This window comes from Anomaloglossus baeobatrachus, chromosome 6, assembly GCF_048569485.1.
Source record: "Anomaloglossus baeobatrachus isolate aAnoBae1 chromosome 6, aAnoBae1.hap1, whole genome shotgun sequence".
Lineage (NCBI taxonomy): Eukaryota > Metazoa > Chordata > Amphibia > Anura > Aromobatidae > Anomaloglossus > Anomaloglossus baeobatrachus.
The window spans coordinates 88,946,391-88,973,174 of record NC_134358.1 but is presented as its reverse complement, the minus strand read 5'-3'; positions in this window follow the sequence as shown (position 1 = coordinate 88,973,174).

The window sequence follows — 26,784 nt, the reverse complement described above, 5'->3', positions numbered from 1 at the left end:
ACAGGAGAAGATTAAAAATGGGAGATTTGGAGAGATACGATTGAAGGAACTGTCAAGTTGAGTGGAGGAAGCCTGATGATATGGGGTTGTCTCACAGCCAAAGGCATTGGATACTTGACCAGGATCAATGGTGGTCTCAATGCTGAGCTATATGTCAGTATCCTACAAGGTGAGTTACTTCATACATTCAAGTACTATGGGTAAAAAAAAGGATAACAGTGTTCCAGCAGGACAATGCCCTGAAGCTTATGTTGAGATTGGCAAAGAAATAATTCAATAATAAAAAAGTAGAGGTGCTGGTGTACCGCCCCATGTTCGGCTGCAGCCGAGCCGCTCGGATCCGGACTCGCTGGTAGGTGGCTTGAGCGTCTCCGGACCCGGGGGCCCCGTGGTCACTTCGATCTGAAAAGGGGGCTGGCGGTTTAGGGGGCGTAGGTGTACGGCTGGAGCCGTGGTTAAGTTCGTGATGCCACCCACGAGATGTGGTGAAGGTGTAGACACCACCACTGCAGTTATGGGGCACCAGGGGGAGATGTTTATGCAGCAAGATGTTAACCCCTCCGTGGGCAGGGATGGTGGCCCCGGGACCCGTTGGGTGTTGTGTGGTTGGCTGGTGCAGGGAGGTGCGCAGCCGGAGGGCACTATTGTACTCACGATTAGTAACACACACAAGTCTCTGGTAAAACAAGTTGATGGTGGTCGGTGCCCGCAGCCAGCTGAGTCGGGTCCCCCACCCAGTTGGTGGTCTTTGCCTTTTTCATGCACCGTGTTGTGTATCTGTGGACTGCCTGCGCTTCAGCAATGGGAGTCCGCTTCCCGGCTTTGGGGATGTCGGGAGAGCCCTATTGCCCGCAGACGCTGGCCCGTGGGATCTCTCTGCCTGTGTGGTGGCTTTCTATCCCCCTCGTTGGGCTGTTGTTTGGGAAAGGACCTATAGTCCAGATTGCAATCAGTTAATTAACTCATTCCAGTGGTTTCTGGACCTCGTTTCAGGGTCTGAGTACCCCCCTTTGTGCTCCGGTTTCCGAGTCGGTTCCCCAGGTCGGTACCGGCGGGCCACTACCCTGTCCCTGTCCACCACGGTTCCACCGAGCAGTCTTCCCGGCTTCCGCAGGCTGAGGCCACCGCTTGCCTCCTAGCCAAAGGTGCCCGGGCTCCAACCCTCCAACCCCGGCACCTGTCAGTTCTCTGCAGACCTGCCACACAGGCCTACCTCCTCACTCACGAACTCCTACTAACAACTCCCCTAACAACTGACTGTGTTTTTCCTGCCTCAGGCCCTCTGAACTCCTTGGTGGGCATGGCCAACTACCTGGCTCCGCCCCCTGGTGTGTCCATCAAGCACTGAGAGAGGTGACTAGGTTTTAATGGTTGGCTGATGACACCTTTTTAGGGGACAGGTGTTGTGCGGGGCGCTATCTGTGACTACCTGGCATGTCCAGGGCGTCACACTGGGTTGACCCACACAATTTTCAGACAGCAACCCACTTGAACACTGTAAAAAAAAGCTGTATTCTTACACAACTGAGTCGACCAATATGCACCAACATTGGGAACATGTAGACAAGACCAGGGATTAGATTTCGGTTGAAACATGCTTGAATCTAATTTAGAGCAAGCCCAGAAGGATTCAGGCAGTGTTGAAAGCCAATGGTGGATTTACAAAATATTAACAAAAAAATAAAAATTTAAATTTAATTTTTTAGGAGCAAAACAGTAACAATGCAGTGACATGACAAAATCTGCATAACTAATCATATGTTAAATAGTTGAAAGTCAATTTATGTATGAGATAGCCAAGATGATTGTCTATAAAATGAAGGTAGTCTCATGTTGTAAGCTGTATTGGATGGTGAGATATCGAGACTGAAACTATAAAGTTCAAAACGTTGTTAGACTTTTGCTCATCAGTGAGTAACTGTAACAGGATCACCAGTATCCCCGCACTGCCCCGCTTCCTTGTCCTGGCAGGGTTGCCGGCACACTCACCCTACTGGTCCCTCAGTGGTGGTGTATGCTCCTGGTTTACCCACCGGCTCCCAGGACCTGCACACGCTGCACATGTCCCCTGGTAACACACACGAGCTTCCTGCTCTTAAAGGGCAAGAGTGCTCTAACCAGGACTTAATGCCTTAAAGTACTTAAGGCAATCTCCCCCTATGGGGGGGTGCACGAGCAACATGCTCCTACTATTAGATACACACTTGCTAGTTGTCAGGTCTTGTTCCCAGTTCCCTGTATCCTGTGTCCTTTACTTGTGACTGTTAACTCATACCTATTTTCTAGTACCTACCGTGTCTGTCAGAATTTGCTATACCTTCTGTACTTGCCATACCTGCTGTACCTTCTATACTTGCCATACCTGCCCTATCTGCTGTACCTGCCATTCCTGTTGTACCTACTGTACCCCTCTGCCCGCTGTACCTGCCTGAACGAGACGTCCAGTCTGCACCAGCCATCCTACCTGCACCTGAGTTCGTCTCTGTATATGTCGCAGGCGGAGGGGACGCGCTCGCCACGCTCGGGTCCGGGGCTTCTGCTGCTGCTGCTCGGTGGCTCGAGCGGTGGACCGGACCCGGGGACTCGAGCAGCGCTCCTCACCCGTGAGTGAAAAGGGGGTAGTATGTTTAGGGAGATTGTTCGTGACGCCACTCATGGGACGTGGTGATGATGGCACCACTGCTGCTGGTAACGGGGATCCCGGGAGAGATGGTTGGGTGCAGCTAGGATGTTGTCCCCTCCGTGGGTAGGGGATTGGTGATCCCGGGGCCCGGTGGCGTAACGGGGAGGCCGGATGGCTGGGGTGCAGGGACTGCGCGGCGCGGTGCCGGACGGCACTGGTGTACTCACTCAGACAATCACTGACAGAGTCGTTGGTAAACCAAAAACGGCTGGATGGACAGGTCCCGCAGCCGGCTGCAGTGTTGTTGTTGTGCTCTCCCCGGACGGCTGATGGTGGCTGTCTTTCCCTGCACCTGTGAAGATGTTCTTGACTCCTGTGGTTGCCCACCAGTAGTCTGCTCCCCGGTGTATAGGTGCCGTAGGAGCCCGTTTTGCCCGCAGGCGCTGGCCCTTGGATCTCTAGCCTGTGGCGGGGGCTGTATATCCTCTCTGGGTGGACTGTTGCCTTCAATCCTGACTTGGTTGTTAGGAAACCCCTGGGGTTCCTGTCACATTCGGATTTGACTATTGACGGCGGCTCCAAACCTGGTCGGGGTCCGATGGCCCTGCCTGTGTGCTTAGCTTCACTCCGTTCCCTGGTCCGGTACCGGCGGGCCGACGCCCGACCCCGGTCCTTATGGCTCTGTGGAGTTCCACCAACTCCTGCAGACGGCCACCACCGTCTGCCAACCTTGCTGTCAGTGCCTGGGCTCCTACCCAGACACCTGAAGTGTTTACTCCTCTCACTTTCACCTCCAAGACTGATCTGACACTTTTCCCGCCTCCAGGCCTGTGAACTCCTCGGTGGGTGGGGCCAAGCGCCTGGCTCCGCCCCACCTGGTGTGGACATCAGACCCTGGAGGGAGGCAACAAGGGTTTTTGGTTGACTGTTGTAACTGCCTAGAGTGGGGGGTGTGTATGTTGTTATGTATGTGACTACTACATGGCTAGTCCAGGGCGTCACATATACTCAAACCCTGGGGTTATCTGACTCAGTGCTGAGCTATCCCCTGGAGTAGCCCCTGGCAGCTATCTTCCAGCACAAGCCTAAAAATCAACCCTGGGAGATGCAGAAAAGATCCCCTCCCATGATGATGGTAAGTGGGCCCCCCAATTTGTCTGGGCCCGGCACTTGCCCGGATGTACAGGATGCTGTTGTCCCCCGAGGAGGTAAGCTCGTTTTGTTTTTTACTTTTTAGCCTTTTGCCTGCCATCCTGCCATCTATTGTTCAGCAAATAGCAGTTGCAGCTGGCCTTTAATTTGCTAAATTAATGAGGAGCAAATTACACAAAATCCATATTCTCCATAATTAATTTTTTTTAAAAAATCGAGTAAAATAACTTTCTTTTCCAATAAATTTGCCCATCTCTAAAGATGACATATAGTTATATTAAGTTTTTATGTTGAATGTATTTTTTTTTTTACATTTTTTGCCAATGTTTTTTTTTTATGTAGCACTATCTACAGTACACACATGAACAAACATTTTTGGTACTTTCTGTTAAGAAAAACCTACAATGCTCATTGAAATGATTGAAACTGACAAAAGTAATTTTCAATTTAATTTCACTGAAAAATCAGACATTGCTTTTGTTAAATTAAAATTAAATTTATTAAATTAAATGAAATTAAAAAAACAAATTAACAAAAATGGCATGGCCGAAAAATGATGGTTCCATAACCTAATATTTTGTTGCATAACCTTTAATCTCTACACATTTTGAACCTGGAGATAGGAATTTTATTCACTTCTCATTAGCAAACGTCTCCCTCTCTGTAAGGCCCATTCACATGTGCGCAGTAAAAAATCCACATGTGGCACGTTACGATTTGACCATCCATGTGGCTATACATGTGTACGTGTGTCATCTGTCCGTGTGCAGTTTGTGTGACATGTGACAGAATAAAATACATTAAAAAAAATTACTGATTTTTATATGTTAAAAATGTGCAAAGATAATGATAGATAGATAGAAAGTATAAATAGTAGTATTATATTGTTAAATAATTATACCCTAATTAATAACAATAGCAAAAATTACAGTACAAAATAAACAATAGGACATATGATGATCACATATACACACGTAGTCAAAATTGTTGGTACCCCTCGTTTAATGAAAGAAAATCCCACAATGGTCACAGAAATAACTTGAATCTGACAATAGTGATAATAAATAAAAATTAATGAAAATGAACAAATGAAAGTCAGACATTGCTGCTTTTCTGCTTCCACAGAATTAAAAAAATAAAAAATAAAAATAAAACTCATGAAATAGGCCTGGACAGAAATGCTGTTGGGCTTACACAAATTGGACAATTTTTAAACCAAGTATCCCATCTTTTCCAATAGCAGTAATGCAGTGCCAATATTCCTATATTCCTTGTTTACATATTATGGCTTTCAGAGTGCTGCTGTACATATTTTTGTAACTGTTGAATTTTCAGTGCGCACCTGTTCACACCTAGTGGATGTGCTGCTCAGTCATTTTAGGGCTTGTGCGCACATTGCGTAAATGCATGTGTCCTGCGTCCCCTGCACAATCTATGAAGATTGTGCATGATACGTGTGCACGATGCTTTTATGAACGCAGCGATTTTGGTGCTAAAATTTCGACCCAAATCCGTACGTTCATAAAATGAGCATGTCAATTAATTTGTGCGCTATGGATATAGCTCCCGCTCTGTCTATGGTGGGGGCAGCAGCCATGGCGCATGAAATCGGCTTTTTTGTACAAAAAAACTGCATCCATCATGCAGTGTTTCTGCAGCGATTTGACGTGCATATGTGCTGTCAAATCGCTGCAGAATATTCAGCAGTTACGTGCGCATGAGCCCTTATATTAGTATTCCATTCCTTTCTGACTGAGCACTCACCCTCCAGCCAGAGCGTTTTCATTAGCTGGATCCTACCTGCCCATTACTTTTTATCCGGATAGGTTCCCCACAAAGAGAGGTACGCCTTGTCGCTGGCTGTGGGGCTTACATAAAATTGGTCAATTTGTAAACCAAGTATCTCATTTTTTCCAATAGCAGTAATGTAGCGCCATAATTCCTATATTTCATGTTTACATATTTTAGATTTTTAGAGTGCTGCTGTACATATTTTTGTAACTTTGATTAAATCAACTGTCAAGATGTGGACTTGACGTGTAAGGCTGCCTCAAAGCAAGGGACATGACATATGACGTAAATGTAAGTCATATGTCGTGAAGGGGTTAAAAAGCCTTTGCCCCTTAATGAATCTAGAGCATCTCACTCAAAATCGCTGGTCTTGATGAATCGGGGCCTCTAAGGGGTACTTTGCACACTACGACATCGCAGCTGCGATGTCGGTGGGGTCAAATCGAAAGTGACGCACATCCGGCGTCGCTCTCGACATCGTAGTGTATAAATCCTTTTGATACAATTAACGAGCGCAAAAGCGTCGAAATCGTATCATCGGTGTAGCGTCGGTCATTTCCATAATTTCGGAAGGAATGATGTTACAATATTGTTCCTCATTCCTTCGGCAGCACACATCGCTGTGTGTGAAGCCGCAGGAGCGAGGAACATCTCCTACCTGCGTCCTGCGGCTCACGCCGGCTATGCTGACGGAAGGAGGTGGGCGGGATTTTTACGTCCCGCTCATCTCCGCCCCTCTGCTTCTATTGGCCGGCGGCCGTGTGACGATACTGTGACGCCGCACGAGCCGCCCCCTTAGGAAGGCCAGAGCGACGTCGCAGGGCAGGTAAGTCCATGTGAAGCTGCCGTAGTGATAATGTTCACTACGGCAGCTATCACAATGATATCGCAGCTGCGACGGGGGCGGAGACTGTCGCGCTCGGCATCAGAAGCATCGGCTTGCAATGTCGTAGTGTGCAAAGTACCCCTAAGGCCATGTGCGCATTAGAAAATGGACTTTTCTTAAGAAAAATCTGCATCTTCTGGCAGAATACCGAACCTGCGTTTTTGCCGTAATTTGATTCGTTATTGCCGCGTTTTGCCGCGGTTTTGCTGCGTTTTTTCCGCGGGCTGGTCCCTGTGTTTTTTTTTACCATTATCTATGGCAAAAACCGCAAGTACCTGCAGAAAAGAAGTGACATGCACATTAATTCCGCAGCGGAAATTCCGCAGGCAAATCCGCAGGTATAAAAAAACACAGTGTGTGCACAGCATTTTTTTTATACCCGTAGGTTTTGCTGGGGAATGACTGCAGGAATGTTAGACACATTCTATGCAGCAAATCCGCGGTAAAATCCACTGTACATCCGCACCGTGCGCACATAGCCTAAAAATATCTCAGTGGTCAGTGTGAAAAAAAAACAAGATATCTAATTTAGTTTTTTTAAAAAATTTAATACAGTTCATGGTATGAAAAAACATCGCCAGCATTTTTTTTTAAAGTACAAGTAACATAAAAACCTGATTTATCATTTTCTAATGATAGCTTCCAATAAATGTATGTGCCAACTAGCAATTTTTATCGTGTTTTTTACTTTGCGTATTTTCCCTGCAACAAAAATGCAGCGTGTTACAGTTAAAGCAAAGTGGATGGGATTTACAGAAATTCACAGAAATCTTCTCCTCCCTGGGCTTCTTTTTTATTCTGCATAAACTCAGCTGCAAATATGCTGAGTTTTTTGTGTGGATTTTCTCCATTGACATCCATTAGATGCAAAAAATCCACAGGTAAAAAAAATGCACATGAGTTTTTAGTGCATTTCCTCAGCGGAAACCCATCAAAAGCATATAATCCGTGCCTATTAATGTCAATATCTGAAAGTTTAAAAAACAAAGCAGCTTTATTTAAAGGGATCCTGGCACCAGGATTTTCCTTTATAAGCTGCTGCAGGGGCGGACATATCATTGATGCAGCCTGTGCAAATGAACAGGGGCCCAGGAGGTAAGGGGGACTATTCCTACCCCCAAAGTAGATGTAATTGTGCATGTTGATGAGTTCTGGGTCTACAAAGGGCCCTTATACTGTTTTTGTACAGGGGTCCTTTTCTGTCTGTATCCGCCAGTGAGCTGTGGCCACCACCAGTGAGCTCTTAAATACAGCATTCCAGAATACTGTATATAAGAGCCCAGATCGCTCTGTAGAACATGAAAAACAGCTTTTATTATTTTATTATAATCATCTGCAGGGCAATCTGGTCTGATGAGCACCTCTGATCTTGACCTGGCGCCTCCTATCTTCTTGGGATCACCATTCTCCTTCCCTGTTTCTTGTGGATGACGCGTCGCATGTCATTCACACAGAGTCTGCCATTGTGCTCCTGCGCATGTGCACTTCTCCCTGCTTTGCTTAGGGCCAATCAAAATATTATAGTGCGCATGCGCAGGTAGTCTTTGACTTTTCCTCATGCCTGTGCATTACAGTACTTTGCTCTGCCCACAGCAGGGCAGGGAGAAGTGCGAGTGCACAGGAGCGCAATGGAGGATACTGTGTGCAGGAAAGGAGGATAGCAATGGAAGGCAGAGAGAAGACACTGGATTGAGACCAACGATACTCTTAGGACTCGACCACCCCGCAGGCGAGTATAATACATTTTTTACATTATACAGAGTAGCTTGGGCTCTTATATACAGTATTCTAGAATTATTTATAAAAGCACTCACTAGTCGTGGCCACAGCTTATAAGGGACAAATCTCGTGACAGGCTCCCTTTAAGGCCTCTTTCACACGTACGTGCCTCCGGTACATGTTTAGCAGTTTTCTCACATACCGGAGACACGTACACACATAGACCTATGTATTCCTATGGTTTTGGACACACGTAAGTATTTTCGCACGGAACGTGTGTCTGTTCCGTACTTATGTGTGTCCGTGTGTTTCTCACGGCAACAGTTTCTCTCAGGCATCACGGGTGTCACACGGAACACAAACGTGTCATACGTAATGCAAACAGACCACACGGATGTGTTCCTTGTGACACACACCGGAGAGAAGTCATGTGTCTGTGAGAAAAAAACCCAAACCTTTACTCACCTTCTCCAGCCCTGCAGACTCTGCCACTGCTGTCACTTGCTGCCGACCGCCGCTCATTATGCTCATTGAATATTCACTTCACTGCGGCCGGAAGCAGCAGCAGGACCGGAGTCGGCAGGACCGGAGACTGAAGATCAGCACCACGGACAGCAACGCCAGGGACAGGTGAGTAGAAAGTTCTCGTTCTCCGTGTGTTATCACGGATAACACACGGAGAACACACGTGTGCCATACACACGGCACACCGCACCGAGGGCAATACGCACATTTGACACGTCCGGGAAAAACGTGCGTGGTTTCCACGGACGTGTAAAAGAGGCCTAAGGCTGGTTTCACACTGTGTTACTACCTGCGTTCACTGGTCCTGTCAGAGCTTCCATCCGAACCCCCCTGAAAAATGTATTTTTAGACGCATGCGCTGACGGGGCCATTGACTATAATGGAGCAGATGGAGTCAGCGTATGCTTTGTCTGCTACGTTTGCAAAAAGTGTATATGCCCGAAATTTGTGCAAGACAGAGTGTACGCTGACTCCGTCTGCACCAGTATAGTCAATGGCTTCGTCGGCACATGCATCCAAAACCCGATTTGCGGGGGGGGGGAGGTTTGGACGGAAGCTCTGACAGGACCAACCAGTGAACATAGGTAATAATGTAATGTGAAATGGTCACAAAACAAAAAATTCAACATCAAAAACGCAATGAAAATGCAGCGTCAAAAACACAGATGAGCTAATGTGCAGAATTACTGCGGCGTCAAAAACTCTACAAACACTGATTCTGGGAACGTAGCATTGGTTAAACCTTCCTAGTTTGATTATAGTGTATTTACTAATGATAGGCATTAAAATTTTAATTATAGTACAATAATAAATTATTTTTTTGCATTTAATACAAAGCATGCTATTTTCTGCACTTCATTTTACAATTTTTTTTTTTTTTTATTTTTTTTTAAACTCAAATCCTAAAGGCAATTTGGAGACAGTGAAAGCTCATCTATCAGAGGAACGGAGAGCAGACCAGAGGTAAATACTTGATTGTGACTGTTGAACTGGTAACAGGGAACCTGTGGGGGTCACACTGATTGGCATTGTCACTTTCTCCATTCATCAAGTGAGGCTAGACTTCCCGAATCATTTAGCAGATGGAGCTGCCGTCAGTTCCAACACCTGATATAAAGCCATTCGTCATCTGATAACATGATGGTTCAGCAGCAGCTGGCTCCCAGTTCTGCAGTACACATGTGATGGACTGAAGCCAGAGACGAGCTTCGCCTCCCTGCAGTCCTCTGATACGATTCACAGTCCCGCACTGGACCAGAGAACAGGTGGAAGCTGATAGAATGAAAAAAAAAATTGCCATGTGTTGGGAGAACGAGCAGATAAGATTCCTCTACCAACGTCTCTGTAACCGTACACTAATATGTCATAATTGTCATCATCGAGAAATTGTATAGTGTCCAGCTGGTGAACGCATATTATTATTCAGCCATACTAGATTATGTAATATGAATGGAGAAGAATTATTCCAAAATAATGGTGCTGAGCAGTGCCAAAGTCTTTAGACTATACCACAGCGATATAGAAACATATGTCAGTACCTGTTCTCAAATTCTTACTTGTAAGTTCCCCTTGTACTGATGCTGAATATTAAAACGAAACAGTGTGTTTTTCCTAAAATAGGCCCTCCTCCAAAAATAAGCCCTAGCTTGATTTTTAGGTATTTTTGGAGTAGGCTTTAAATATAAGCCCTACTTGAAAAATTAGCCCTAGTTAGTCAGTAACTCCAGCGCCAGGCTATGTCACGAGATGCTAGGTTATGTCACTAACATCACGGATGGGGAGATAAGGTATGCACACCAGTGACTATGGAAGGGGAATACATGGAATAGCAGAAACTGCTGTGTGAATACTGACATGAAAAATTCAATAGCTATTTGTAAGTATGAAATGTGAAAAATGGAACCTGCATTACTGCCATGAATATATGAATAAAGAGAAATTTAGCTACTGAATTGATCAATGCAGAAGAGCCCCAACACTACGCCAAAGTATTTCTCTACGTTGGGGTCCCTAGCTTGTGTGTGTCCTCTCATGCAGTTAAAAAACTTACCGTGTATGGGACGCTGAGACCCAGGCTATATATGCGTATAATGTGGATTGGCAATAGGTGTGTATGGGGAGGGTTCACAAACGAAAAACTACTAACATTAAGGAATAACGTTTGGAACTCCATTCTATGTCTGAACTGGGTGCAAAAAACCTAAAAAAACATCACTATGGGGAGATAAGGTATGCACACCAGTGACTATGGAAGGGGAATACATGGAATAGCAGAAACTGCTGTGTGAATACTGACATGAAAAATTCAATAGCTATTTGTAAGTATGAAATGTGAAAAATGGAACCTGCATTACTGCCATGAATATATGAATAAAGAGAAATTTAGCTACTGAATTGATCAATGCAGAAGAGCCCCAACACTACGCCAAAGTATTTCTCTACGTTTGGGTCCCTAGCTTGTGTGTGTCCTCTCATGCAGTTAAAAAACTTACCGTGTATGGGACGCTGAGACCCAGGCTATATATGCGTATAATGTGGATTGGCAATAGGTGTGGTGGGGAGGGTTCACAAACGAAAAACTACTAACATTAAGGAATAACGTTTGGAACTCCATTCTATGTCTGAACTGGGTGCAAAAAACCTAAAAAACATCACTATGGGGAGATAAGGTATGCACACCAGTGACTATGGAAGGGGAATACATGGAATAGCAGAAACTGCTGTGTGAATACTGACATGAAAAATTCAATAGCTATTTGTAAGTATGAAATGTGAAAAATGGAACCTGCATTACTGCCATGAATATATGAATAAAGAGAAATTTAGCTACTGAATTGATCAATGCAGAAGAGCCCCAACACTACGCCAAAGTATTTCTCTACGTTGGGGTCCCTAGCTTGTGTGTGTCCTCTCATGCAGTTAAAAAACTTACCGTGTATGGGACGCTGAGACCCAGGCTATATATGCGTATAATGTGGATTGGCAATAGGTGTGTATGGGGAGGGTTCACAAACGAAAAACTACTAACATTAAGGAATAACGTTTGGAACTCCATTCTATGTCTGAACTGGGTGCAAAAAACCTAAAAAACATCACTATGGGGAGATAAGGTATGCACACCAGTGACTATGGAAGGGGAATACATGGAATAGCAGAAACTGCTGTGTGAATACTGACATGAAAAATTCAATAGCTATTTGTAAGTATGAAATGTGAAAAATGGAACCTGCATTACTGCCATGAATATATGAATAAAGAGAAATTTAGCTACTGAATTGATCAATGCAGAAGAGCCCCAACACTACGCCAAAGTATTTCTCTACGTTGGGGTCCCTAGCTTGTGTGTGTCCTCTCATGCAGTTAAAAAACTTACCGTGTATGGGACGCTGAGACCCAGGCTATATATGCGTATAATGTGGATTGGCAATAGGTGTGTATGGGGAGGGTTCACAAACGAAAAACTACTAACATTAAGGAATAACGTTTGGAACTCCATTCTATGTCTGAACTGGGTGCAAAAAACCTACTTTGGCGTAGTGTTGGGGCTCTTCTGCATTGATCAATTCAGTAGCTAAATTTCTCTTTATTCATATATTCATGGCAGTAATGCAGGTTCCATTTTTCACATTTCATACTTACAAATAGCTATTGAATTTTTCATGTCAGTATTCACACAGCAGTTTCTGCTATTCCATGTATTCCCCTTCCATAGTCACTGGTGTGCATACCTTATCTCCCCATAGTGATGTTTTTTAGGTTTTTTGCACCCAGTTCAGACATAGAATGGAGTTCCAAACGTTATTCCTTAATGTTAGTAGTTTTTCGTTTGTGAACCCTCCCCATACACACCTATTGCCAATCCACATTATACGCATATATAGCCTGGGTCTCAGCGTCCCATACACGGTAAGTTTTTTAACTGCATGAGAGGACACACACAAGCTAGGGACCCCAACGTAGAGAAATACTTTGGCGTAGTGTTGGGGCTCTTCTGCATTGATCAATTCAGTAGCTAAATTTCTCTTTATTCATATATTCATGGCAGTAATGCAGGTTCCATTTTTCACATTTCATACTTACAAATAGCTATTGAATTTTTCATGTCAGTATTCACACAGCAGTTTCTGCTATTCCATGTATTCCCCTTCCATAGTCACTGGTGTGCATACCTTATCTCCCCATAGTGATGTTTTTTAGGTTTTTTGCACCCAGTTCAGACATAGAATGGAGTTCCAAACGTTATTCCTTAATGTTAGTAGTTTTTCGTTTGTGAACCCTCCCCATACACACCTATTGCCAATCCACATTATACGCATATATAGCCTGGGTCTCAGCGTCCCATACACGGTAAGTTTTTTAACTGCATGAGAGGACACACACAAGCTAGGGACCCCAACGTAGAGAAATACTTTGGCGTAGTGTTGGGGCTCTTCTGCATTGATCAATTCAGTAGCTAAATTTCTCTTTATTCATATATTCATGGCAGTAATGCAGGTTCCATTTTTCACATTTCATACTTACAAATAGCTATTGAATTTTTCATGTCAGTATTCACACAGCAGTTTCTGCTATTCCATGTATTCCCCTTCCATAGTCACTGGTGTGCATACCTTATCTCCCCATAGTGATGTTTTTTAGTTTTTTTGCACCCAGTTCAGACATAGAATGGAGTTCCAAACGTTATTCCTTAATACTAACATCACGGAGACATAACCTAATGCTTCAGGGACTGGAATAGGCATAATGTAGCTCTCCAACCATCCTGCCACTTCCTCCCACGATGGCAGGGTAAAATCTGCTCCCCGTTCCTGAGTCCCACCTCCTTACTGCTACTGCACTACGATGTTTGCTTGGTTGCCACTACCGAGTCCCGCCACCTGGATGCTGCCTCCTGGGTCCCGCCTCTTGGCTGCTACTGCGATATGGTGTGGGCTTGGCTGCTGTTCCAAGGTCCCACCGCGTGCCTCCCAAGTGCCGCCTATTGGATCCCGCCTCCCGGCCGGTCCTGCTCGCTCCCGCAGAAGCAGCCACATGTGACATCACAGCCACCATTTCCAAGTCCTGCTCCAGACTCCCACCTTCTGCCCCCTCCTGTCTGTATAGAGAAGAAGAGTGCCACTGCCACACAAAGTGCTTTGAGAGTGCCAGTAAGTGTTACCATAAGAGACACTGACACTGTACAGCAATTGTGATTGTAAAGTAGGGTTAAGGTTACTAACCCTAAAGCTGGCCATACACCTTTAAGGTAAATTGAAGCATAAATGTGTGATTGTAGTTCATGGAAAAAAATAAGGCCTCCCCCAAAAATAAGCCCTAGCCCTTTTTTTGGACAAGAAAATAATATAAGACCCATTCTTATTTTTGGAAAAACACGGTATAAAAGGAAACATATCGCCATATTCTATGTGATAGTGTTGTGAGCATGCTCTGGGACCTGTGTAATAGAGATGAGCGAAACTGATGTTTAGTGTTCAGTTTTCGATCCGAACACCGACTTTAAAAAGTCAGAGTTCAGAGTTTTGGTGCTTTATGTATGCTGACCACTCATGTGATCATCATTGTACTAGTGTACAATCGGTGCTCAGCCCTTGCAGTGTTTGAACGGCATGCATTGGGGTAACAACAGTCTGATCAGATGTAGTGTGCAACCTTCCTTCCCCCAAAAATGGAATAACTCCACCCACCCAGAATTGTTCTACTTATGGCTGCTTGTATGTGGGTGGAGACCCGAACTGCCAATCAATGCAGTTCAGGTCAAGTCCGAACCCATGGAGGTTCGGTTCAGCTGCACCCGTTGAACCAAACTTCCACCGGTTTGCTCATCTGTACTGTTCAGAGGTCATTGTACAGGGGATTGGAGGATATTAGCTCAGAACTTCATCTATTGTGATTCATGAGTCCTAATATTTACATATCAGCAATACCACTGCCTATGATGATAATGAAATAACTGCTAAAAAGTTATCTCTACAGAACAGGAAGTATCAAGCTGGCCAGTGTGAAAACTGCAAGATTTCATGATTTATTATGGAAAATAAATAAAGCCTTATATAAAAAAAAAAAAATGTTTCTCTAATTTTATAGAAATGAATAATTTCTCTTGTGTGATGTCCATTCTCTATGAACATTCAAATGAAAAGGTAAAACAGGCTTTTCCAAAGATTTTACACTGAGTTTCAGCTCTCTTGGACCTAACATTTTCGATATATTTGCAAAAAAAAAAAAAAAAAAAATAATGAAAGCAAACATTAGTTTACACTCAGCCGACTGGACCCATCTACCCAAATTTAGCATATTGGAAATCTGGCAATTCAGATGGTTTTAAGGCCGCTTAACACGCAACGATATTTAGCGAGATATCGCTGGCGACACGTAATTCGTGACGCACATCCGGCGTTGTTAGTGACGTCGTTGCGTGTGACACCTATGAGCTTCCGCTAACGATCAGAAATACTCACCAAATCGTTGGTCGTTGACATGTCGTTCATTTCCCAAATATCGTTGCTCATTCTGGACGCAGGTTGTTCGTCGTTCCTGAGGCAGCACACATCGCTACGTGTGACACCCTTGGAACTACAAACAACAGCGTTCCTGCGTCCTCCAGCAACGAGGTGGGCATGTTGTTAATGCGGCTGCTTTCCACCCCTCCGTTTCTATTGGTGGGACGCTGTGTGAAGTCGCTGTGACGCTGCACGAACCTCCCCCTTAAAAAAGAGGTTGTTCGCCGCCCACAACAACGTAGTTAGGAAGGTATGTGCGTGTGACGCGTACCTGCGATATTGTTCGCCACAGGCAGCGATTTGCCTGTGACACACAACGGGGGAGGGTGCGATCACTATCGACATCGCTAGCTGCAGCGTGTAAAGCGGCCGTTAGACTGGGTTTCAGTTCTCTAGCAGCTATCCTTCTTGAGACATTTTTAAAAAACAAACAAACCACAAACACAATTATTTATGGTTGGACGACTAGACCAGCCTGCCTGAAAATTGGCATATAGGTCAATCAGGCACTTAAGAAGCTTTTAGACTGAATTCCAGCTCTCTCTGACTTACCGTTCTCAAGATATTAGTAAAAAAAATGAAAAAACAAAACAACTACCAAACCAAATCAATCTTCACGAAATTCGACATGTTGTTAAATCAGGCACCTAAGAAGGTTTTAGATTAGATTCAAGCTCTCTCCAACCTACCGTTCTCAAGATATTCACCCAAAAAATGGAGAACAAACCCCATTTAGGCTGTGTGCGCATGTGTGTGTATTGCATGCATTTACGCTGCGCCTAGCACTGCAGCGTAAGCGCATGCGTCCTGCGTCCCCTGCACAATCTATGAAGATTGTGCATAATCCGTGCGCACAATGCTTTTTTGAACTCAGCGATTTGAATGTCAAAAATTTGACAAAATCTCTGCATCCAAAAAAGCAGCATGTCAATTATTCCGTGCGCTTTTGATGCTGCTCCCACTCTGTCTATGGGAGAGGCAGCATCCCAAGTGCATGAAATCGTTATTTTTTTCTGCAGACAAACTGCATCCATTATGCAGTGTTTCTGCAGCAATTTGAAGCGCACATGAGCTGTCAAATCACTGCAGAATTTTCTGCAGTGACACGACGCAACTTGCGCACACAGCCATAAATTTACAGTCAAATTTGGCCTGTATCAGGCAACCAAGAAGGTTTTAGATTCAATACTAGCTCTCTCTGACCTACCGTTCTCAAGATAATCAGCCAAAAAATGGAGAACAAACCCCAAATAAATTTACAGTTAAGCAACTGAACCAATCTGCACCAAATTCAGCATGTAGGTAAATCAGGCATCCAAGAAGGTTTTATACCAGATTTCAGCTCTATCGAACCTACTGTTCTCAAGATATTAATTAAAAACAATGGAGAACAAACCAAATGCCAAACCAAACCAATTTGCATGAAATTCAGGTATCCAAGGTTTTACACGCGGGCTTTACATGCAACGACTTCGCTAACAAGATGTCGTTGGAGTCACGGAATTTGTGACTCATATCAGGCCTCATTAGCGATGTCATTGCGTGTGACACGTACAAATGACCGCTAACGTTCAAAAATACTCACCTTATCGTTGATCGTTGTCCAGTCATTGTAATCCCGATTATCGTTGCTGTTGCAAGACGCAGGTTGTTTGTCGTTCCTGCGACAGCACACATCGCTACGTGCGACACCCCAGACAGAGTAAGAGGTAGACAGGGAAATACACAGACAGAGGAAAGACAGAGAGAGAAAGACAGACAGTCAAAGAGAAAGACAGAGGCAGACTGACACAGACAGGGAAAGAGATAGGGAAAGAGACAGACAGAGACAGACAGGAAAAGAGACAGCGAGACAGCGTCAAAGAGACAAAGGCAGGCAGACAGACACAAACAGAGAGGGAAAGAGACAGGCAGACAGGGAAAGATACAGACAGAGAGACAGACAAGGAAAGAGACAGACAGACAGAGAAAGAAACAGAGACAGGGAAGTAGACAGACAGGGAAAGAGACAAAACTTAAAAAGAGACAGACAAGAAAAAAGACAGGGAAAGACACAGAGACAAGGAAAGAGACAGGGAAAGAGAAAGACAGAGGGGGAAAGAGACAGATGGGGAAATAGACAGACCTAGAAAGAGACAGACCTGGAAGTTGACAGACCTGGAAAGAGACAGACCTGGAAACAGACAGACAGGGAAAGAGACAGATGGGGAGAGAGACAGACCTGTAACGAGAAAGGCCTGGAAAGAGACAGACGGGCAAAGAGACAGAAGAGTAAAGAGAAAGACGGGGAAAGAGACAGACCTGGAACGAGAAAGACCTGGAATGAGACAGACCTGGAACAAGACAGATGGGGAAAGAGACAGACAGGGAAAAAGACAGGCAGGGAAAGAGACTGACAGACACAGAGCGAGAGAGAGACTGCTACAGAGACAGACAGAGAGATAGACACAGACAGACATGGATAAAGACAGAGACACACATGGTTAGAGACAGACACACAGACAGACAGGGAAAGAGACAGACAGACAGGGAAAGAGACAGACACGGAAAGAGACAGAGAGACAGACACACAGAGTCAGACAGGTAAAGAGACAGAAAGAGAGACAGACAGAGACAGACAGAGACAGACAGATAGAGCCAGACAGAGACAAACACACAGACACCGACAAACAGAGACCGAAAAACAGAGACAGACAAACAGAGACAGGCACACAGAGACAGGCACACAGAGACAGACAGACAGAGACAGACAGGCAAACAGTCAGAGACTGGGAAAGAGATAGAGAGACAGAGACTGGGAGAGAGACAGAGAGACAATTACTATCCCGGGCAATGCCAGGGTACTACAACTAGTCCAATATAAATATGATTTATAAAATAGGCTCTCCCTGTATTTGTGTGGGTTTCCTCTTGAGTTCTCCAATTTCCTCCCACACTCCAAAGACATACTGATAGGGAATGTAGATTGTGAGCCCCAATGGGGAAAGTGTTACTGATGTATGTAAAGTGCTATGGAAATAATGGCGCTATGTAAATGAATAAATATTATTATATTATTTCTGATGACACATTCACTATAAAGCATAATTGCACTCTGCAGAGTTGTTGCACTTATTTTTGGTGCTGAGTGCTGACCCAATCATCTGAACGGGGCATTCAGAATTCCATGTGCTCGTCTCCAGAACAAGCCTGAACAGATGTTTTAGTCACAAATATTTCTACAACATATCTGACGGGAGCAGCATATGCCCTCATTATTGACGTTATGCCCGCTGTTGGCATGAGCATCATTAAGCTTTGCCACATGCCAAGCTCTTTTTGACTCACTCACTAAAGATGAGCAAATCATTTCAAAACTTGGATTCGTTTAGAATATCCCAAAATTCATGGATTGTAGAGTATCTGAATTTTTGAAAGTTTGATTTCTGTATCTCTAGCAGAATAACTTGTTGCCATTTTGCTGGATTCCTATGGGCCAGAAAAGAGTTACAAAACAATAAAATTAATACTTACCTTACCCCTCACCCGTCCCTGCTGTCTCTGCTTCCCTGGCTTCCTGAGACCCCTCTTCTCTCTTTATTGGCACTTCTAGGGTCAGATAGGTCTCGGAGGACGTTCTGATGACATGACGCCATAAAGCGCATCAAGGCCTTCCCAGTGTGGGAAGCGCCAGCAGAGAGTGAAGAGAAGACTGCGTTTGGGTGGAATCGGGTCCCTGGAGGAGCTACATTGGAAGGGCCAAGTAAAGAGATAGGCGAATATGACTTTTATTGCTTTTTTAACCCCCTTGGCTCTAACGTTTAATATACTTTGCATTTAGGGAACCTCAGTGCATAATAAAAAGATTTATTTGAAGGGCTATGCCCATCTCCAAGATCCTATCCCAATATGAAGTAGGTGCAATAATAATAATAATATTAATAATAGCAAATCAAAATGAAGAAACAGTCCCGCACCACTGGGTATTACCTTGCGGTACCGCACATTTGCTAGGAGTTTAGCTCCAATGCATGATATCTACCGGCAGCGGGATGCTCGTCCCAGTAGAAGGATGAATCCAAATAATCCAGAAAAGAAAAAGACCGCACTCGTCCACTGTGCCGGATTTTCAGCACAGTGGACGAGTGCGTTCTTTTTCCTTTCTGGATTATTTGGTTTAATAATAGCAAATACCTCCAATTAGGAATGCAGTATAGTTCTCCTGATATAGCCATGTCTCTATGGTTACATCCATCAGGATTGGATCTTGGAGATGGGAATACCCCTTTTACAATAATTTGGGTACATTCAATTCACATTGAATAAATTCAATGCAAAATTGAATTTCCAGGCAGATTTTGAGCAAATTAAAATTATGGCAAATGCACTCGTCTCTGGAGCATTCCAAGTACATGTGCATCGTATTTTGAATTATGCAATTTTCTCACCAATTACCCTCCTAAACCTCGTACAAAATATGATATTATTAAAGGGAACTTGTTAGGTGCAATATGCACCCAGGACCACGAGCAGTTCTGGGTGCATATTCCTAATCCCTGCCTAACCGTCCCACACTAGCATAGATAAAGAGATCTTTAGACAAAGTATTTCTAAAGATCTTTTATCTTATGCTAATGAGCGCGGGGACTAGTCCCAAGGGTGTTTCTCCCCTTAGCTAGTCGGCTCACATAGCATGCTAGTGTGCCGCCCCTGCAGCGGATCGAACCGCTCGAATCCGGGAGTGGTGATTACTCGTGGCTCGAGGGCCACACTGAAATGAAAAAAGGGATATTTACAGGGGATAGGTATATAGTTCGTTACGCCACCCGTGGTGTACGGTAATTGGGAGTACCGCCGCTGCCGTTGGGAGTACCCGGGGTGATGGAGTGGGGCAGCAAGATGACGTTACCCTCCATGAGTAGGGGAAGGCCCCGGGACTCTGGATGGTGCTATGGGATGCAGGGGGAGCACAGGCTCGCTGGTTGCAGGGGTCAATCAGGTACTCACTCAGCATTAAAGCAGACGCTGACAACAGGGTAAATCAAGTCTCTGACTGCCGCTGTCTCTTAAGGGAGCTCGTCCGGGTCCCGTCCCCTGCAGCACTGCCTGGTGGTCCATAACCTGCTTCCTAGCACAAAATTTAGAGTGTCCTTTGTGGCCCATTAGCTTGGAGCTTTCCGGGCCCCACTCCCCACTATGGCTGAGTGAAGGAGCCTGCTCTCAGGAGGTCACGCTTGGGATTTCAGTGAACCGCTGGTTTGGAAAGCCCTATCCCCTTCGTTGCGCTAGTGCCCCCGATCTCTGAGCTTTGTGGGAACAGTCCATAAAGGACCTGTGCTCCGCAGGTTAATTGCCGGGTTGCCTGAAGCTTCTTCCCGACCTAGAGTCCGTGTACCCCGTTGTGCCTTCGGTCCCGCACCGGTGATTAGGTCCAGGCTGCTGACCGTCCTCCAAGACAGGTCCCAGGCAGCTAGCCTCAATCCTCTGCGACCGGGGATCTGACTCCTCTAGGTTCAGACCACCGTCTGTGACCTAGTCTGCTTCTCCCCTGGAAGCTACAACTCCCAGCTTCCTCAGAGCTAATCACAGCTCGAGGGTCACCACTCAAATGACTCAACACCTCCCACCTCCGTGCCTGACCCTTAGGTGGGTGACCCTATTCCTGCTTAAGCAGCCCACTGGTGTGCCTGACAGGTGTCGTGTGAGGTGTATCTAGGATTTGTGAATGCTGGTGAAGTACTGCAGGATAGAGATCAAGAACAATGGGGGGGTTGAATCCTGCACTGAAGAGAAAAAGCATGAAGTACCCTGTGACGACCTGAATAGTCCAGGGGCGTAACATTAGCACTCCCTTGTGGGTGTACTAACATGCTAATGAATATACAACGCCGCCGCACATACCTCACTGTTCATGGTGGCCGGCCGAGGATGGATGTACAGTGTTCACGCAATGGTTTCACACATATCACTCTTACCAGTGATAGTCTATGGGTCCATTCACATGTCTGTGACGGTACAGTCCGTGCAGTCTGTGACTTTTTGCTGAAAATCGCTGAGGATATGTAAGTCCATGAAAAAATCTGTCCACACTTGGATGACATCCGAGTGCAGTCAGATTTTCATGGACTGTCAGAATGCATAACAGGGAAATGTTTAGTTTTTTTCTTCATGTGTAAGAAAAACAGATGACACTCGGACCGCACTCTAATCAAACTTTGATCAAAATCTGATAAAAAAAGAATTGGTCCGTTTTTGTAAATTGAAAAATGTGATGTCTGAATGAGGCCTTATACTGATGATAGTGAAATGACTGCTGAGAAGTGATCTCCACATTACAGGAAAATCAGCCAAGTATAATGTCCAGCAGCCATAGTATAGATATTTTTTATCAGTATAGATAATAATATTAATAAAACATTACTAAAATATAATTTAAAAAGAGGGTAACATAACTATAATTGCGTTATTTAAACAAGAGAGCATGTTCTGATGACACATTCCCTTTAGACCGGCCATGCACTTTACAGAATGGTCATTGAGCCGGTAGCTATTATCCTTGACTCCATGACCTGAAAGCACATATTATTACACTGATTGGAAGGAAAAGGGATATAAACTGCCAAGTATCATGAGAGCTATTAACTTGTAAGATATAATCAGACTTTACCAGAAAAATCAAACTATAGGTCTACATAGACACCAGACATCATGGTCTACAGGCTGCTTCAAATGTTGATTGAAATCTAAAATAAATCTAATGTCTATGGTCAGATTAAAGGGGTTGTCAATTTTTCACCTAACGCGTCCCTCGTTTGTTGGTCCCTTAATGAGAAACTGTTCGCATTGATCTGCAATCTATATGGGACCCTGGCAGCAAGTGTTCATTTTTCTCTGTTCCTGCACAGTTCCCAGTGTCCTTTGAGTCAATTAATAGACTTACTTTAAACTTACTTTTAAAACTTTTTACTTCCCTTCCTGTCTGATTAATAGCAGAGGATTCTGAAATGTGGATCCCATAACTACCTTATATACGATTTGAAAAGTGTCATGTAGGAAAACATTGTCCCAATTCCTCTCCTGCTAAAATGGAAATGATTATAGTGGATATTTTCATTTTTTAAAGCATGGTTTGATTTAAAAAAAAAAAAAAATGAATTGTTAAAAACATATGTTCGATCCTTTGTTCAATCAAAATAAGTCTAGTATGCAGTCTCTGAAAACGGTTTATCTCCCGCTTCTTATTCTAGTGAACATGCACACTTGACCACCAAATTAGTGTTTGTAAAATAGGGACATTAACGTCCTTACCCCAATTCAGCCTTGTATCACTTTTGGGTTAAGTTTACATAAATTCACTCTTTTTTAAATCTGAACATCGCCAAATTTACAGGGCATTGTATCTGAAGAATAAGGAAGTGATGATCGCAACATCATGGAGTTGTTTTGGATTACATGATGATGAGAGAGAGTTGTAAAATCTTACATCCACATAAGATCTGGGGTTAGTTCTCCAAGATGCGCCCCCTGAGGAAGACTGACACACGAAACGCGCATCGGGGTAGGCAGCAAACAGGACCACCAGACCACACATTAAGGTAGCGAATCTCTCTTTCATAATTTATTGCATATAATTAATTATATACACGGGATAATAGGATCGCTTTATACCTAGAAACAGCTTTGACCTGATCTTGCACTTTATAACAATCCAGTAGAATACTTACTTTTTGATAAAATATAATTTATTTTATTATCAGGCAATATTTAATGATTGGTCTTTGCACTATGCACTGTATTTTCCTGTCGTGTTGCTGCTAAAATAAGGGAATATTTTTGTCCATTCATTTTTTTTTATAATGTAATTTGAATTTTTAACATATTTCATTAAATATTAATGAAAATTAATTAAAATTTAGCATTTTATTCTCGCACTATTGTTATGGTCACTATCGCTTTTTTTGAGTGTTTCATGCCGACTCATAATTGGGGATTTTTTGATTGTTGACTGACGCAGTGACTTTCTGCGGAGTTTTTGATTCTTTGGTTCTCCAAGATGTTTGGAAGAACCTTCCTGACAAGTTCCTTCAAAAACTGTGTGAAAGTCTATCTAGAAGGATTGATGCTCTTTAGAAGGCAAAGGGCGGTCACATCAAATATTGATTTGATTTAGATTTCTCTTTTGTTCATTAACTTTGCATTTTGATAATTAATAAAAATAAGGCTGGGGCTACATGGTGACTTTGGTCATGACATAAGTCTCACTGCCAAACATTACTTGGCGTAGCTGCTAAATCACAGTGCAACATAAGTCAATGGGTTTTGCAGGTCAACCTCCAGGGTATGGCAAGTGCAACAGGGAAGTAGCATAAAAACTACAGCTGCCGGTTTCTCCTAGCACTGCTGCAGATGATTGACAAATCTCTTTCATAGTGATGAGCCCTATCGATCAACTAAAACAGCACTAGGAAAAGTCTTCCAAAGGCGGTGCCGGACTAGTCTCATCTCCCGCTATTGTACCCGGCCAAGTCTGTAGTTTATTTTTTCTGAAACATGTTTTTAAAGAAAACTATAGTTATTTCCAATTCTGCCGACATGCTCTGATTCATGCTGCATGTATTATGGGAAGTATGACACAGGTGACAAATGTCCTTTGTATATCTGGATTGTTTTGCAATTTGTTATGCTATTTTTTTTTTTACAGTTTTTCACCTTTACTCAAAAGAATGTAACAAGAAATGATAGATAGGGCCACATCCAAAATGGCAGCAATTTTCTGCAACAGGGTGCTGTGAAATACAAAGTAGGTGGGCACACTTCCAAAAATAAAGCAACTTCTTTAGGCAATTGTATTGGTGTGGCGTGTACAATTTTGAAATTTGACCAATAAACAGGTGTACAAAATGAAATTTGTTCATTACACGCACACCACTTTGTGAGGTAGACAGTTGTAGTTAGTCTGTTTTTGGTTAACTTTCTTTGGAATTTTTATAGTCCAATTATTCCCCTTTAACAAAAAGGATTCCATATGAAATGTAATTAATAATAATAATAATAATAATAATAATAATTAAAGAAAAAATGTAGAAACCTTTGTACAGTCTCTTGCTTGTGACAAGCACACTTTCTCTGACTGACACCGATTTTAGATATTTTTTTCTTTAAAAAATAATTGTGTTGGCTATGTGCTTCCTAGTGTCTGAAAAATTAAGAAAACAATATTTAATTCAAATGCTACCAGCCTACCAGCTATACGATATCACTCACACTGAGGCTCTTCCCATATCAAATGAGTCTCTGTATTACTCACAGACTATTACGCTCATCATCTGCACTGCTGAATTTGTACAACATATTGCTGTCTGGAGTATTTGACTAATGTTTCAGGGCTTTCTCTTTCTATCTATATTGCTGAACTGTGAGCTTTGATGTTTTCTCTCCTAAATCGACATAAAATGATGCTGCAATCCCTGCTTTGGCTTTTATCCAGGCATGATAGTCCCTGTTGATTGACTGTGCAAAATATTGTGATGTAGAGTGGGCTTTCAGTCCAAATGCTCTAAAACGTCGTGACACTGTATGATGAGACATATCCTTACCTTGCTCGGTGCTGAACTGGCGAGCAATTCCAGCTGCAGTGTTGAAATGATTACTCATGAAGAATCATTACCTGTCCTCTCTTGCATTTGTCTTTCGAGAAGTCTTCTTGGTGGACTCAAATGAGTTTGTGATGTTGTAAAGATGCAATATTCTTGAAATCACAGAGTTGGAACAGCTAACTTCTTTTGCCTTGGCTGATAGGGTCCCCCCTTTTACCTTCACCTGGACAGTCACTTTGGAGCAGCACACCATTTTTGCAAATTAGTGCAAACTGGAAAGTTAGGGTGTCATTTACAAAGGGTTTGTCAGATAATAAAGGAAATTAGAACCAGGTGCCAGATTAACACCAACAACTTGCAGGTATATGAAAGTGTTCTCTAATTTTGATAAGTGTTCTTATTCATTTATCTCATTTACATTTTCATTATGTACTTTACAATAAATTCAATTTATGAAATAAGCTTAAAATACTGCTAGTGTACTCATTTTAGGATATACTAGTGGTGGAGTGGCTGTGGTAGATGTGGTGAGGGTGACTGTGCTGGCTGCAGTGGAGGCTGTGCTGGCTGTGTTGAGCAGGGCGGTGCGGCAGATGTCCCAGATGCTCTGTTGGCGGTGCGGGCTTCAAAGAATTACTGCCTGGAATCAGAGCGTGCGCAGATTTAATTCTTGGCTCAATGACAAGCTGAGATCTCATCTACGCACGTGCCTCCTCCGGGCACTATTTTCCTTAAGTCCGCTGATGGGAAATCAATGGGCCGAAGGCGGCATGTGCGCAGATGACATCTTGAGAGCTCTATCTGCACATACCCTGACTCCAGGAGCCATTGTTTGAAGCCCCAACCACAGCCACATCTGCACAGCCCCCGCAGCCCCAGCCCAGCTGCCGCACCATGCGCAGCCACCACAGACCCTGCACAGCCGCTTCAGACCCTGCACAGCCGCTGCAGCATTGCCCATGCCTCCTGCTACCCCTCTCCACCACCCCCTGGTAAGCTGCATGTGGATTATAAAATGCACCCCCCACTTTCTTCCCAAATTATTGGGAGGAATAGTGCATTTTATAATCCGAAAAAAATCGGTAATCGCATAGGACTACACAATGACCTTAACATTTAGGAAATTCTGTGGTGTTGTCTAATTTTGATCTCCAGTGTATAGACAGTAAGTATATATATATATATATATATATATATATATATATATATATAAGTCTATCTGTGTAGTTTCTCCATCTTTGCTAGACACACTGGATTTAAAAGCTGATTGTGCTATATTCTGTGTCCTAATATTTAGGATTTCAGTATAACACCAGATGTAAAAATGAAAATATCATCGCTGGCTGGAGAGCGTCTGACTTGGCTCCATTGAATCCTGGCAGTAGTGGAGAATTCACAGAGGGGAAGCAATAGCAACTGCCTTAAAAATTATTCAAGCGAGCCTTCCACATTTTCCTAGGTTTACTGCTGGGATGATATGTCTGTACTACACAGGCTATTCAGGGACTGTCATATCCATTGTAGCAATTCCGACTTATTTATACAAAGCTGTGCTTTTGTGAAAGAAATTCACGTTGCCAGAATCCACAGAAATAGCAAATCCCCAGCAGAAAAATTATTTCCAAGCAGCAAATAAATATTTACAGGATTGCTTCAGTGTGTGACACGAGGCTCGCAGAATGCTGCCATGCGCTCGGTCTACGTTGCCTATTGGCTTCATTGCCCCTCATTACTATCTGTGGTAAATTGATTCGCTCTTCACGCATCGTTCAGAAATGTACCCCTTGATGTTTGCTTGCAATATCCTTTAATTACAGACACAAAAACATTCCAGATTCTTCCCTTTCTGTGCCACTGAAGCTTGCATATATTTTAAACCTGGGCACGGGGGCGCTTATGATGATTGATACATATGGCAGATTAAGGATTATTTTGGGAGATGTCCCCCACTAAGCAGAATCAGTTAAAACATTCTGTTTTGCTTGGCATGGAAAGAACAGCATCGCAGCAGTG